This window comes from Pleuronectes platessa, chromosome 10 (genome assembly GCF_947347685.1).
Source record: "Pleuronectes platessa chromosome 10, fPlePla1.1, whole genome shotgun sequence".
Classification (NCBI taxonomy): Eukaryota; Metazoa; Chordata; class Actinopteri; order Pleuronectiformes; family Pleuronectidae; genus Pleuronectes; species Pleuronectes platessa.
In genome coordinates, this window is record NC_070635.1 from 19928095 (window position 1) to 19943853 (window position 15759).

A 15759-nucleotide genomic window follows, 5' to 3' on the forward strand; every position below is an offset into this window, starting at 1 on the left:
AAGATAAAAATGAGCATTAAAGTAAAAAAGAAAAAAATCCATCTGCGATTACCAGTGTTCAGCCAAAAATCGACTGTGCCCCTGTCTTCTGGATGCCGCCTGTGTTTCATCTCTCTGTCAGCCTTGGTCTCTTCCCTCCCTGCAGAGCAGTGCTGCTACCTTTCTGCTAAGATGAGAGTCTTTTTATCTCCATCTCTCTTTTCTCTGATCAAAACAGCTCCAGTCTCCCTCGGCTCTGCTCCGCACACACCACAGACTGCTGCTGGTGCTGCTTCCATACTGTGCATTCACACAATCCCACCATATCTCTGACAGACTTCTACCCGTCCATACGATTGTCTCCTACAAGCCCACCGGGCACACACACAAACACAAACACAAGCCCTCCACACTCCACATCCACTCTCCAGCACAAAGCACCTTGCCAGCCGCTCCTCCGCCATGGACTGTGTGCATTGAGCACAAAAGACGCAGGCGGCATGACATGTTTTGCCACGGCTCCCGTCAGATTAAATATTTAGGCCTAAACTCCCCTGCAGGAAGAACTTCTAATTACCCTGATACACAAGGAGGAGTCATCTTGCAGTGGGCTTGCATGGTATTTAATTTGGGCCAGGTTTCTATAGACACAATGGAGCAGTTCCCACCACACCGAATTCCTCCGTGTGAAAATATTAAGTTTGTACATGAGTTTTTGATAGTGATGATGATGGTGATGTTAAACTGATATGCTGGAAATTAAAGTCTATGCATATTGTATGACGAGTGGCCAGTTGTGGTATTTACTGTATCTACATTTTAGAAAATGACACACAAGTTTTTGAACCCTGTGTGTTTTGTATCAAGCAACCACACAACTATTAATGGTAGAAAGTGAGCAGCAGGGGTGGAACATAACAAAGTATACTTACTAGTAGCCTACTGTTAATAAGTCAAAATAATTCCTCTATTATTTATGTCATATGTGTGTCCATTTTATCTTAATTTCTACTTCTACACCCCTACATTTCCGTACTGGAAGATGTAGACAGAAGTAGAAGAAGATAGATTTATATTTATTTTTAACACAACAACACCGAAGTGGACATGTACTTGTTATTTTGCTAAAATTTACATAAAAATCCAAAACTTTTACTAACACACATTTTTACAGATTAAACAGTTCAACATAATTAGAATTAATTTGTTGTTCACACATTAATGCATCAGTAACAATGATTCCTTAATATATATTCAGATTTTATACCATGTATAACTTCTTTTAGCTATGTCAGGATTTTGAACATTCTACATAAACTGTCGTCCACCACATGATAGTCACATTTCCGCTGTAAATGATTCAACCTGGATAGAGTGCCAGGACATCCTGCTCTGAGTGTCAGGTTTCCAATAAAGTCCTCTGCTTGTGGCGTGGCTGGGGCTTTCTCTTTAATTTATTTTATTAAGCTATTTATTCAGCGTAAATGAGAGTAACGCCATTATGGAGTAGAAAATACCACTGCTTGTGGCGTGGCTGGGGCTTACATTGGTTTGTTTTGGTCCTCTGTTCTGTGGCTCTCTCTTATTAACAGCCTCCGTGCTGTCTCTGGAAAACGACACCCCTGTCAGCTTCATTGTTACTCTCCATTATTGTTCTAAAACACACCTGAGCTGGGTAACAACCGCCTGTTTGCAGGAGGGATAACGTGTTCGTGTGAATGCTGCGTTAATGACCAGGCCTCTTTGTATCCTAAAGAGCTCGTTGAACCGTATTATCCAAACCAAGCACCTCACTCTCCAGAGAGAGGATTACTTCTTGGTCTCCAAGAGGAGAATAAGAGGTCGAGAAAGATGCCCCCCCCACCCTTCCTGAGACTGGTTCTTGTAGAGGTTTGTCTCCACTGTTAGTTTTTTCTTGTTTAGGGAACTGTGTTTTTTTTAATAAAGTTGTAAGGTCTCAACCTTACTATAGCTGTGTCTAAATTCAGAGGCTGCACTCTTCCGAGGCTGCATGTGAAGAACAATTGTGTCACATAGTCCTTCCACCCCCCGAGCTCCACCGGGTGGATCCTTCCCAGTAAAACATATCCCATGATTCAGGCACCTCAGTGACATACGGTTTTTCACATATTTTCAACTTTTTTAATCAACAAAATAACTTTTTCTGTTGTAGCTCTGCTGCTAGACGAGCGGCAGATGCTGGTGATGCAATAAGGAGAGCAGCACATCTCATCGCAGTTCTGCAGAGTGAGACACAACTTCTGCAAGAGCCTTAGGATAATGTACGCAATTCACAAAATAGGCTATAAACATAACATTAAAATAATTGGAAGCAAAAAGTCTGTCCAGGGCATGGATTATGGGAAGGCCAACTGATTTGTGGGAGGAAGCAGGTGCTTTGCTACATCTGTTTTCCTCTGTTGCCAGGGTGGGAACGCCCCCCCAAGACAGCCGAGACGCAATTACACCATATCGATTCCGGTTGAAGGACGGCCTCTTTAATCACTACCTCTCCCACCACCAATGCACACATGTACACATAAAAACAAACTGTGATACATAGCATTGTTTCCCTATCTATAATTTATTCTGTGCTGGAGCAGTCACCCTTTTGCCCCAAAGGGATCATTAAGGATTAATCTTATCTTAGGGTTGTCATACAATAATGGAAGAGGAACACAGTGGGCAGGCCCAAGCTAATGCAACTATGTCCAGAGAAGTAGTTACTGATGACATTAACTTGAACGATGACAAGAACCACAGAGGCCATAAAAGACCAATCAACCATTGAGGCTACTTATGTGCTCTGCCTTCTCAAGGCTCTCAGCCATGTTAACTTGGCCTCATTCAGGGCTTGCCCCCTGTGTGAACGCATTTTACATTTAACAGAGACAGAGCAGGGCTATATGCTTGCCTGGGCTCATCATCCTGGGCTCAAAACGATTGTGAGACGACACACTAGAGTAGAGATGGAAAAAAAAGTGTAAAACCTGCCTGATCCTCCTCTCCTTCAAACCTTACTGTCTGGAGCGCACAAGCCTTTGTTTCAGTGTTCTACAATACACAGATAACACTGTGTGTATGTCTTGCTAAAAATAGCTGGTGCTTGCTCATACACTGCAGCTTTGTGTGTGATGCTTTGGTCAGGCCTTCTGACAGAGATGTGGACCACAGATGGGTGAACAGAGAGATGGCCTGATACAACAATGACTGCCTTCAACAGAAGATCTGATCCGAGGGTTAAGCTGACATGTTAGAATAGGGACGTCTACATGGCTGACACACTGCTAACCAAACTCCACAGCAAGGAGAAAATAAGGATCAGGCATGTTGAATATAAATAATTTAACTTTATATGGTGGACGGCAACATTATCATTAATTTGAAACCATGGGTCAAATTAATAAGGTCAAAAATTCACACTTCTTTTAGCTCTGTTTTGGTCTCTGACCTCTGGCTGTTACATGTTCCAACATGGTTGTTACCTGCTAGTTGGTAACGTTGGTGGTGCCGAGCAGGGGGAACATGGTGGGTTTATCAGAGCTTTTGCTATTGCTGCCGATAAGCAGTGATGACAGCTGTGAGACTGAACCAAAACTATAAATCGAAGGGGTGTAAAAGAGAGTTAAGGGGGACTGCAGATTCAATGAATAAACAAATAGTGATCAGTGCATTTTAACCAACTTGCTACATCTCTGATCTTTGACCTTTCTATAAGTTTCTACTACAACATTAAAAAAAGTATTGGAGACGCCATGCTTACCACGCATGCACTAAATGTAACCTAATCAGGCAATGTTAACTTTAACATTATGTACTAACATCACAATGATGGCATCGTTAAGATGATGCATGTTTGGTATATCTAAATTATTGTTTCTTATTGGTTGCTAAATGAATGCTTCACTACACCATATTCACCATATTATGCCCTTTGCATTGTGACATCATGATGAGATAATGTCATTGTAAATACATTTTCAAGCCTCAGGTTATACAGTCATCATAAGATGGGGAATATTTTACTATCAATATAGACTTTATGTTGTGTATTATCTGTGGAGATATGTGTGTGTCGACTCTTGACGTATGAGTGATCATCTACAATGATCATTTGTATTGCGATATCCTTAAACACATAAAGACAGGGTAAAAGCAAAACCCTGCTTTGCAGCAAAAAGGTTAAGACACTGTAGTTCCACCCATCAGTTGGGCTTGCGACAAAGGTTTCAGGTTTGAAATGAGGTGGAGGAAGTTAGTACACGACAGGTTTCCCTCTCCCTGCTGAGCAAAGCACCAAACTTTCCATCTCTATGCGTAAAAGTGACTGTGAGGAATTATTCTTCTTAAAAAAATAATTATCAGCATTTCACCTAATTTTCTTGCACATACACAACAGCTATAAACAGCTCTATACACTGGACACAGTACTTTATATTGGACACAGTTCAACATACTTGGTCAACCTAACAAATTTACCAGTTACCAAACCTTGGGATATGGGTTTAGGAAGCAACATATCATGACTGTTTGTAAAGATAAATTGTGTCTCCACACAGAAACATAATTTATGAATTTGTGAGTTTTCATCCATTTTGTAATGGAATATCATAATTTCTTTTTTGGCACACCTTCATTGAAAATCTCGCATATCCTTGAAAATGTTGGACTCCAGTCAAATCCAAAGTGACTTCTCTTGCAAGTCACTTTCAGTGGGTGTACCAGCAAAACTAAATATCGAAGTGCCCTTTGCAATTTTTCTGCTGTGTCTCTGTATCCTTTTGAATATCGTCTGTAGGATATTGGATGAGACTCTTGATTACAGGGAGGAAACAAAATATTTGTATGGTGAGACTGGTGCACTTGATATAACTAAGACAGAGAAGTGGACTGGTGTCTTGGGAGCTTGTGTTTTCTGTCGGGGAGACGAGCTGACTTTACTGCTGACTTTGGGCTTTTCCAACTCTGCAGAACCACAAAAAAAAACTATAACGCACACAAGAGGAAAGAAACACACAATCAAGCAGACAAACACACACACACCCACACACCCACACACACACCCACACACACACACACACACACACACACACACACACACACACACACACACACACACACACACACACACACACACACACACACACACACACACACACACACACACACACACACACACACACACACACACACACACACACACACACAATGCCATACTGAGAGAAGAGACTGGCTTTGGCTGACATTCACTTTAATATACTGATCTTACAGTACATGCGAAAAAGGTTGTAAAGTAAAATACAACAAACTGTTAGTTCAGGAATATGAAATGAAATGGTAACCTACAACAGAGAAATTACATAATGATTCAGAGAGTGTTAATATCATCTCCCTCCTGCACGCTGCTTGCATTTATCATGCATTCCTAATGACTAAGCAGTAAGCACCTACTGTTGGTGTCTTGACAGAACAAGATTAGTTAATAGCCCGATACATCACTGCACTGTTACTTTTAATCACAGAGACATAAAGTTAGCGTCCTGGTCATAGGTCCGTTATGAAACCCCGGTGTCTCTTCTGCCCGGGAGCCGACAGTGTTGTCAGCCGCTGTTAACTCAGCACAGCACTGGTAGCTTCCTCTTTAGCTGTGTGCTCTCTCGTGATGGGCATCCACTTTTACACCTGCACACTCAGCAAACACTGAAGCCCGGTTGATCCCAGCGGTGAAATTAAATTTTACACATTCAGAGTGGAGGTCTGTTAAACTGTAATATACTCTATCACCATGACACTACAGGCTGCTTTTGCTTTGCGATCACTACCTGGACCATGATTCAGCAGGCTTCACACTTTTTTATGTATCTATCACTGCATCACTATTGTTAATGCCTTACAAATTGTCTCCACAAGTATATGTACCTCTGAGCTTGAAAGTCAATGGCAGCTCTATACAGTGTCTTCACTCACAGTAAACTCCTGAAGGCGGTTTTTGAGGTCCAGCCACGTTCTTGAAGGATGAGGTGTTTGGTCACACATTCAACCTCCTCATTAGTACAACTGGCCATTGCTTTTGATTGAGATGCCAGAGACTAAAAAACACAGGCGTATAAATGATTAAACTGGCCGGCTTCCCAGCAGTTTCGACTTCAGGGGAGGACACAGCCACTCAGGAGAATGCTGTGGGCAGGATTCATCCCACCGACTACTCTCCTTACCCCCCCCCCCCCCCCCCCCCCCCCGGTAGCCTTCACCCTTGCTCATCTTCAACACTATACTGTCACGTACAGGACAGTGAAACCTGAGCCAGGAGCCCAGTCGTACAGCGAAGATACTCCCCGAAGCGGAGCAGTTTTTCACTCTGTTATAATGCAAAAGTGCTGGTGGCAATTTTCTAATGCTGTCTGCCATACAACGAATACTACCCTGAGGATTCATTATAGATTCTCGGCACACCATTAGGCTGGAAAAGTATCAAATCAGTTCTCATTACATTACAGCAATTCAGATATGAGGCTGTGCTTTTTTCAAAGTTATAATATTGAACTTAACACTTTCAGCATCATGGTATTTCTTTCGGAAAGCCATCCATGTACTACTCTGGTGGTCCAGCAGGACAATCCACAGAATCATTTGATTTAATTTGCTATTGTTGGGTCTCAAAAAGTCAGCTAATAAATAGATTTTTAGCATCACAGTCTGCTGTTCTATATATAGACCATATTCCAACATACTCCAAATACACTTCGATTCAAGTTTCAGTTCTTATTAGCCATTAGTTATTTTTGTATTTGCTGTTAAACTGAACAAACTGTCTAACTGAGTTGGTTACAATTCAAAATGTAGGGGGTATGAATATGGGAGGGATGAATGTGATGAGAGTGAATTTTGCCTCAATGCCTTCATTTAAATACTTTGTGACCGACTGGTGGCCCTAGATGAAATGTCACAGAACCACCAGAGTCAAATGATTTAATCCTCTGGGGACCATAAATATGTGAACTAAATTTCCTCACAATTCATCCAATCTGTTGTTGAGATGATTCATTCTGGACCAAAGTGGCTCTCCCTCTGACAGGTCTATTCACAGAGTAATGGCACAAGCACAGCTAATAATTTAAGCACATTTTGACAATGACGAGTCCTCGTGAAATCAGCATTACCATACAGCAGTAACTGGAGGTGGTTGTCATGTGTAATAGGCCACCGCTGACTCATTAACACGAGTGCCACTTAAGCAAACACCTTCATTTTGTAGCCACTTGATATGAATCACATCACGTGCCCCCCACTGAATCTCTGGGGGATCTGAATGAAGGCATTGTTGTCAGAGGCCTGTGTGCAGGTGTTGCACTGGAGTTATTCTTCCAGAAGCCAGCACATGCTGCACCGAAAGTCGTCTGCATGTATTTTGGTTGTAACCTCAATATGAAATGAGTAAAGCATGCTCAGCGGGTGCATGGCATGAGGGGCCAGATAAAAACAAAGTAGTGGTTCAAATACAGAGGACAGACCAAAGCTTTTAACTATTTCCTGCTTGTAATGAGCCTTACGAATCCATTCTATATCCAGAGAGCTTGCCTTTCACAATGTGGTAATTGTCTGTAAAACATCCACTGGAACTGTCTAAACTTGGCTGCTTGAAATCCAGCACTGGGTAGATGAGGGGCTCCTAACCAGTTTGGATGAACTGCTCCTTGTATCCCATAACAAACGGTTGTAAACAGATAAAGGGGCCTATAGTCAAACATCAAGTATCAATGTTTTAAACATTAATAAACACTAAAAGCAATGTCTTAGCATCAGTACTAATTGTACTGACATAAAGCTGTAGCACCCAATTTTAGTTTTTGAGCAGCACAATTCCTGCCCAGTAGTTGCCACACCATCAGAAAGCAGCATTCCCAGATCACAGATGATATTTGGTACCAGAGACCAGAGACTTTTTGGTACCCAGGTTCCTTGGCTTCTGGAAAAGTGCTTGCAAATGGAACAGGTCAATTGTTATAAAGCAATGAGACATAGACAGAACATTGGTTTCAAATATAAATAGTGTAGAAGAGATATATACTGACTTTAGGTGCTGATATCTATAATGACTAATAAATTATATATGTTTCTTTCTGGTTTTCATTAAGCGTAACATGATTAAGCATTACGGATATCTAAAGAACTAAAAAACTACAAGACTGGTAGCAATAGCTCCAGGGTGTGTTGAGAAATGAGCAGGCGGTTTTGATTTGATTCGAACAGCATCCGTTAGGCCTAGTAGTCTTGTGTCTGTGGCTTCAAAAGATGATGCAAAAGAGAATGATGTAGGCCCTGCCCCTTTGCATGTATTTTTTACTTCCTCTTCTACATCTTTCATTCAGGCTTCAACAAACTTAGTAACATAATGTTTGTGCAGCCCCAAATTTGTACTGTTCATCATGTCAGGCCGCCAGGAGGTGGCCTGACATGCAGCAGACTTTTAGTCCTGCCTTCCAGTGATGACAACAGGTATAAGCATGGTTGTCTGGTTGTGTGCACAACCTTGTTCCTTCAAAGTCTACTGAACACTTGAGGCTCTATATACAATGCCTCTATCTGTTGTAAATACCATCTGTCCCAAATAAACTCAGTACCAGGCTACAATGGTAGCATCCTGAAACATGATAATACAAATAAACAACCTCAAAGAGGAATTAATGTGGGTATGACTTGTTTCATGCTTTTATGCAACCTTGGGATCTGAAGCTCAGGCGAAAACATCCTTTGTCACTTCTTTGTTACACTTAAGACTTGGCCCAGTTTCCTGACAACACTCATGCTCTCTCCAACACATGACACCCTGCAACTCCACTCCTCCTGTTTCAGTCCTCCTTCCTTATTCTTGCTGTCTTCTGGCCTGTCGTCTTCCCAAGGAGCTGCAGAAAGCCTCACTACGCGTCAACAGAACGTAACCACAGATGGTAAATGGCCTGTCCCTGTCTCTCTACCTCGCCCCCCCTCCAGTACCCACGCTCCATCCTTCTGGGCTCAGAAAGGACCCAGGAGTCAGTCATCCCCTCCTCCCCATCGAGATGCACTAAGGCTCAGGTGGCACATCCACTTTAAAGCTGTCATGCTAGCATAGAACTCATCATCACACCCCGACACCCACAAAACAAAAACACCAGACACTTGTACACGCACAGTACACACAGATAACGACAACCCATATCTGCTCTATAAATGCACATGAGCTGAGAGGACTGCAGATCGCCTCGTACAGTAAGTGTGTGTGTGTGTGTGGTATGTCTGGGGAGCACTATTCACGCTCAACGACACACACACACACACAGTCACACTCACAGAAGCAATGCATCCAAAGCAAGAGAAGACGGGGATAGGGGAGTAATGACAAGGGATGGAGAATAAAATGAGCAGCAATCTCAGTCCCCCTCTTACCTTCCAGGAAGGAAACAGCACACCTGGATGTCTCTAAAGAGCAGACAGAAAGCATTCAAGCCAAGCTCTCTCCCTGCAAACCAGCTCAAAACATCTCCCTCCCTCCCTCCCTCTCTCTCTCTCTCTCTCTTTCTCGCTCTACCTCTCTCTCTCTCTCTCTCTCTCTCTCTCTCTCTCTTCCGCTCCCCTTTGCAAGCTGGAAATGATGAGATTGTACTATAAGCAGAGGGGGAGAGAAATCCGAGGCGGCGAAGGGTATTAGGAGGCTTGTGTTGTTTCTGGCCGACAGCCCTGAGAGACTGTGAACTCGTGGCTCGTGAGGGACAAGGGGCGGGGGGGCACGGAGGGTAAGGAATGGGTGCGCTGCAGCAGATGCGAGAGGTAAAGTCCGCCTGCCGTGACATCCTGAAACCCTCAAGGACCCCTGCTCTGCTGGAGTGGTACAGCCCAGAGGAGTTTAAGGAAGCAAACAGTGTCTGCAGCAGAGATGGCTAGCAGCTGAGGCTACAGTGATGCAAGCACGGCATGAATGTATGTGAATGTGAGCTGAGCTCAGTGAAAATGAGCTGCGGTGGATGAAAGGTGAGAATGTGGGATTCTGGGCACACAGTGGCTGTTTCCTTAAGATGCCACCAGATAAGACGAAAGGAGATGAGAGGGATAAATCGACCCAAACATCTTCATTAAACCTCCATCGTCATTTCAAACCTCCCTTTGGAATAATGCCATGTTTTTGCTGTCATAAAGAAAGTGTTTTCTTCAAATAGGGCAGGAGAGAGCAGCATCTCTTCAGCAACTCGCTCCCGAGTTCCAAGCAGCTCCAAAAGAAATTCAATACTTTGATTTACAGCAAATATACCGCAGCATATAAAAGATCAGAATCATAAGTGGTCCATTAAGACAACCAGGATCATCGCACACATGTAAGGGTTCTCTGCAGAATACTTAAACCACAGTCGAAAACATTTTGTTGGCTACTAAAGCTTAACAATAACAACGCATTAGTATTTTCTAACGCGAGAACTATTGCAACACATTACCATATCACAGATGCGGTGCCGTTTTCCTCGGTTATTTAAGAAATTCTTTTTTATTATCTTTCATTAAAACTTGGTGCCACTAAAACATTCATGATTGTGATAGTTAGAGATATACAAATATTTGATCCACTTCCAACTGACTCAAATGTTTGGGTCTGGTCACATCATACAAGGCAGAGGAAGTTTTTTTTTGCAGGTTACCTTCCCAAACCAGGTCTTGAGTCCAAGTGAATGTTTGTGCTAAAATTTGAGAAATTCCCTCAAGATGTTCGTGTTCACAAGAATGAGAAGGACGGATTGACAACCCAATACCATGGTGCAACAGAACATAAAGGCATACAAATATCGCCTTGATATGAGAGAGAATACATTTATTTTTTAGCAATTCATATGGACTTCAATAAGTAGCACATCAGCCTTCCCACACTGTCTTCACAACACAGATTATAGCAAACAGACATAATCTACTCAGGAAGCATATGGTACTTATCGCAAATTAACTTCAGATTCACACTAACTGCACTGGATTCTTTCACAGCATCGCTGAGAGTGCAGCCTACTTAATTCATATTCCATTACTGCAGCTCTGAGATACATAACAGTTCACTGAAAATCCTTCTATTGTCTCAGTGAGAAATTATATCCACTTCTGTTTTCAATACACTGTTTGGTGCTTTAATACAACAGCCATTTATTCAGAAGGCAATATGGACAAAAGCTTGAATAACAAATGATTCTTCCATTGAACAATTGCATATTCAATTACTGGCATATGGCACATATGCATTAATAATGTGATCAGGCTACTGAAACTCTATTTATCTTGTCATACATTATCTGATTAGAATACTGATTATTGATTACCATCCGCCCGAGGCCTGTACTAGGATTCGTGGTTAGTGAGGTAACTTGGTGGTTTATTACCTACCAGTCGCCATAGTAACTCGTGTTGAGCACCTAACCTGCTCCAGGGCAGATAATGTTTGAGATAACAGATCAACATGTCTCAGAGCACCACCTACTGACCAGTCAGTCGGAACATGGTGTCACTGTCGAAGATGATGGTGTGGAGGGTCTCTTATAGGGCACAGTGCTCATAGACCATGGAACCCTTTTGGATTCCCTAACAGTCTTTACATAAGTGACTCTCATTATTGCAGAGGTATAGCTCCTCAACAGGAGTGCACTCCTGTGTGGGGTGGGGGGGCTCCTGTCTTCCTTATTTCATTTGTTTTATATTGGCTGTAGTAATGTCGAAGCTGCTGCATTGTGCTTTTATGCATCCACATCATCAGAGAGTGACTGAAGCACTAAAGTCATACGTGTACTTGTTGATTTGTTACGTTGAGAAGGTATTCAGACCGATTCACTTTTACTCACATTTGCTTCTGTTGATTATGTTGTATAACTGAATGGGCTCAAGGCCAATGTATGCTTCTGCGTTTTGACGGACACGGACAGATAGGACCGCCCTCTCCAACGTGGAACGCCCTCTCCGTGCCTCTCCGAGGCTCCTCGGAGAGCTTTTCGTGCCGCGCTCATTTTTCTAACTATACGTCGAAATGACGGACAGCCCACGGATAGCACTTGGCTGTGATTGGTCCGCTAACGCCAGCATTTTGGAATGGAAACTTCCTGTTCCATTCCCTACATCACAATAAACCAAAATCACAACTACGACTCTATGATTAATGTGACAAGTGTGTTAAGCCAGCGGCGTTGTCCGGCTGACGGTGGCTGGTTAGAGCACTTACGGCATGTGTGTACGGTCACATGAGGTTATAACGAACTTTGATAACGGGGATAGCGGGCTAGCCACCATGCTAACTGCGGTGGGAACAGCACCAAAACCCGCTGACTTTAATCCCACGGCTCGCATGACACTGTTTCTCAAACACCAGGTTAGAAGCAAACACTTGGTAGTAGTTAGTATCGGGTGTCCGTGCTGACTGTGTGTGGAAGCTGGGGGGAGCTAGCTGCCTCCGTGTAGCTTCAAGCTGTTGCAGCTGTTGAATTAGCAACGCAGTTTGGAAACAAGACCGGGGAACCGCTGCGTTAAGACACGATAACATAAGCATTTTGACCCGCTGGGTGTCACTTTATTCAGCAAAAACTGTCGCGTCATCAACATCCTTTTTCTGTTAGTTGCCATCGTTCACTGTGTGTGAGGAGCCGGGAGGACGTAAATAAACCAGCGTGGACTTCTTCTATATACCTCATGAGGTAGGCTTGTCTAAGCTCGACTTCCGTTTCGCCATCTACTGTTCTGGCGGTGAATTGTTTTCACAACAAAAAGGCTCGTAGAACTATAAATCAAAAAGGGTCCGTCCGATCCGTCCGTCCGTCATTCCGAAACGGACTCGGAGAAGCATACTGAGGCCTTCAGTCCCTTCAACCTCATGGTGTGATGTAGGCTTTTGGGTCCCTCCCTTGTGTTTGCAAATTTACAGCAGTGTCAAAATACATTTAAAGAGAACAGTGGATTTTACTGGTCCGCATATTTGATGTAGTATGAGTATAAGCCCACTCTTAAGCCTTTTCCCCCCCGGTATTATTCAAGCAAGAGGTGGAGCAGAAGGGTGCAGCAGGCAGAGGAAGGAAGTGGCGCGTTAACTCTGCATCAGAGATCACGTGATTTTCTTGACAAAGCACAGACACCCGTGATATCTTATCACCACAAGCTCTCTACACATCCTCGTCTGTGTCTTCTACATGTGTGTCACCGCTTTTTTACCCGGCGGTGTTTGGTTTCTTTCTTTTTTTTGCCTCTGTTGCGCGTTATAAGCGTCATCATTTCGTTTTGTCATATCGACTCTACGGACTTGGGAGGCCAGTCCACAGACACTGTGGAGCTTCTCAGTCTGACATTTGCGTTCACACATGCATCTTCTTCGGAGAAAATACTTTGGAGCTCAGTTCATGTCCGCAAGCAGTTTTACTGTCCTCATCTGGGCATCTGGTTTGATCCCCAGCTGTGCCAGTACTGTATAAATGGTGTGTGATAGAAATGTGCTGTGTGAACGTGTGCGTGAATGGGTGAATGCGACCTGTACAGTAGATAGACCAACCCAGGTTTTATTTATAGGTACATCTTATCTTCAGTAGCAAGCCCCTGTTTTCTGACCTATCTCCATTTTTTAATTTGCAGTAAATACAAACTAATTCTCAGATGATTGCATGTTGTCGTAGTGTGCTGTGTTCCTACAGTACAACAACAGAGGTTAGACTAGGACAGGTAAGTCCCAAGTCATCTGCCACTCAACATACAAGTCATTCGACAGAGGAGAGTTCTCCTTTGTTCACAATCTCTCTCACATTCACTCTAACCCCAGTTTTTTGTTTTTCTCTCTCCTTCTTTCCCTCTGTCATGGATGACCTTGACTGACAGGCTTGTTGCCACAGGAACCATACTATAGCTGTTGTGTTCAGCCGAGGCAGGAAGGTGTGAAATCCTCAATAAAATGTCTCAGATTGGATCCGAACAAGAGCTGATTTCCAATCCACAGCAGACAATGAACAGTTTAAAACCATGACAAACACACACACACACACATCCACACACAGTTGTATGTGTGCAAGAGTGGTACAGTGGGGGGAAAAGCCTGTAGGTCATTCATTATTCAATGTAACACACAAATGGCCCTGCCAGCAGATGGAAGTAGAGGCCGAATACACACACACACGCATGCACGCACGCACGCACGCACGCACACATACACACACAGACACACACACACACACTCTCTGTTTACAGGCCACTTGGCTGAATGGGGGATCCATCGGGGGGTAAGGAGTGAAAAAGGGCAGATAGACAATGCACAGCTGCCCGGATTTATTTTGAGCACAAGACTAAGACGACAACATACTATCATTTGAACAAAATTTAAATGATGCAGCATGCAAGTCTGTTTTGTTCCTCCAGCTTTGTGGAAACAGTTTGGTTTTGTGTCAAGATAACTTGTAGTGTACAGTGTATACAACACATCTGGGTGCAGAATGATGTGATCAGGCCTCATTACTCAACAACAGAATAGGACCTGGAATGAAGATAGCAATGCACCTCTCCTACTATAAACTGAAATATTGTTTTGACATTTGTTTTCTTAACAAGCAAGATGTGCCTCAGAAAACATTTGAGCTACCGTTCATTCTGTCATTGTATGGTATCACAAATGAAAACACAGGATGATGTAGAGTTGGCTCCTCAACTATATTGCAATACTGCAATTACCAACATGGAAGTATTATGGATTTTACAGGCGATTGCATAAAACATTTAATCAGTAGGTAACCGATATCATAAGTTTTATTTTAGAATGATTCTGTTTTTGAACGCACACATGTTATGTGCATGAAATTAGATACTGTCTCTCAAAAACAACATTCCCGACTTGCTTGGTTCACTGCAGTGTTCTAACTGGCTCTAGTGTTTCTGCTTAATACGTTCTGCAGGGGTTTTAATTTTAATACGACAGACCCAAAATGTGGAAAAAGGTGGCGGGCACCTCGCCACGGTGAGAAAGAGGAGACACTGAAAAGAGAGAGAAAGTTAAATTTAACTGTATTACCTGTTGATATTCAGTCTGGCCACCAGCATGAATGCACCACTCAGGTACAAAAACTCTCTTCCTAGTCACACTGTCCCTCACTAGCACCTTAACATATACTGGTGGGCCACTACATCAACAGACTGCTGGACCCTCCACTGACCCATAAAGTTTTTACAGGCCCAGTGAGCCCCTCTCTGTGCCTATCACTCAGGGTGGGCATGAGAGCACCTCCCCATCCCCCCATCACACACTGGTTTCAGTGCAGTTGTGTACCTTGGTTGATAAACCTGAGGGACATTTGTTGCCTCATGTTAATTATGGATCCTTGTTAATGCGAGACACTTAAGTGCAGTACCCATCCTAAACCTGCCTGTGTGGAATGGGCTGTTGTCTTGTGTTAATGCGCTGGAGCTACTTAAGAATTATTCCTTGTCAATAGTGAGTCATAACAGATGTTTTATTGTTTGTGGGCTGAACGTTGTGTGCAGAGCTTGAAGTCTATGTTGTAAAGGGAAGTTAGAAGTACATCCTACCTGGTTTATCATTTATTATCAATAAATCATCCATGTATTTCTTTTTTTTTTTTTTTTTTTTTTTAACTTTTTATTTTAGTCTTTTCACATTTTTAAAGGACATACACACAATACAAGTACAATAACATAAACAATAACGAGGGGGCGCACCAGTATAACAGTTTTATACATATTTTCTTTGATTGTCCAAAGCTTATCCTGATAGTGAAGCGTCATCTAATTCTTCAATAA

At 42.9% G+C, this 15759-nt stretch overlaps 1 protein-coding gene across 2 annotated transcripts in view; it reads right to left on the reverse strand.

Annotated features, from left to right (window-relative positions):
• Positions 1-15759, reverse strand: part of cdk14 (cyclin-dependent kinase 14) — a 155248-nt gene that overhangs the window by 97352 nt on the left and 42137 nt on the right. The window contains exon 1 of one of the 2 annotated variants that reach the window (XM_053432856.1): positions 9406-9535. The exons of the other annotated variant lie outside the window; for it this stretch is intronic. The gene's annotated coding sequence lies outside the window, so the exon portion shown is untranslated. Of the gene's footprint in view, positions 1-9405; positions 9536-15759 lie in introns of those variants that run through there. 2 annotated transcript variants of the gene reach the window in all.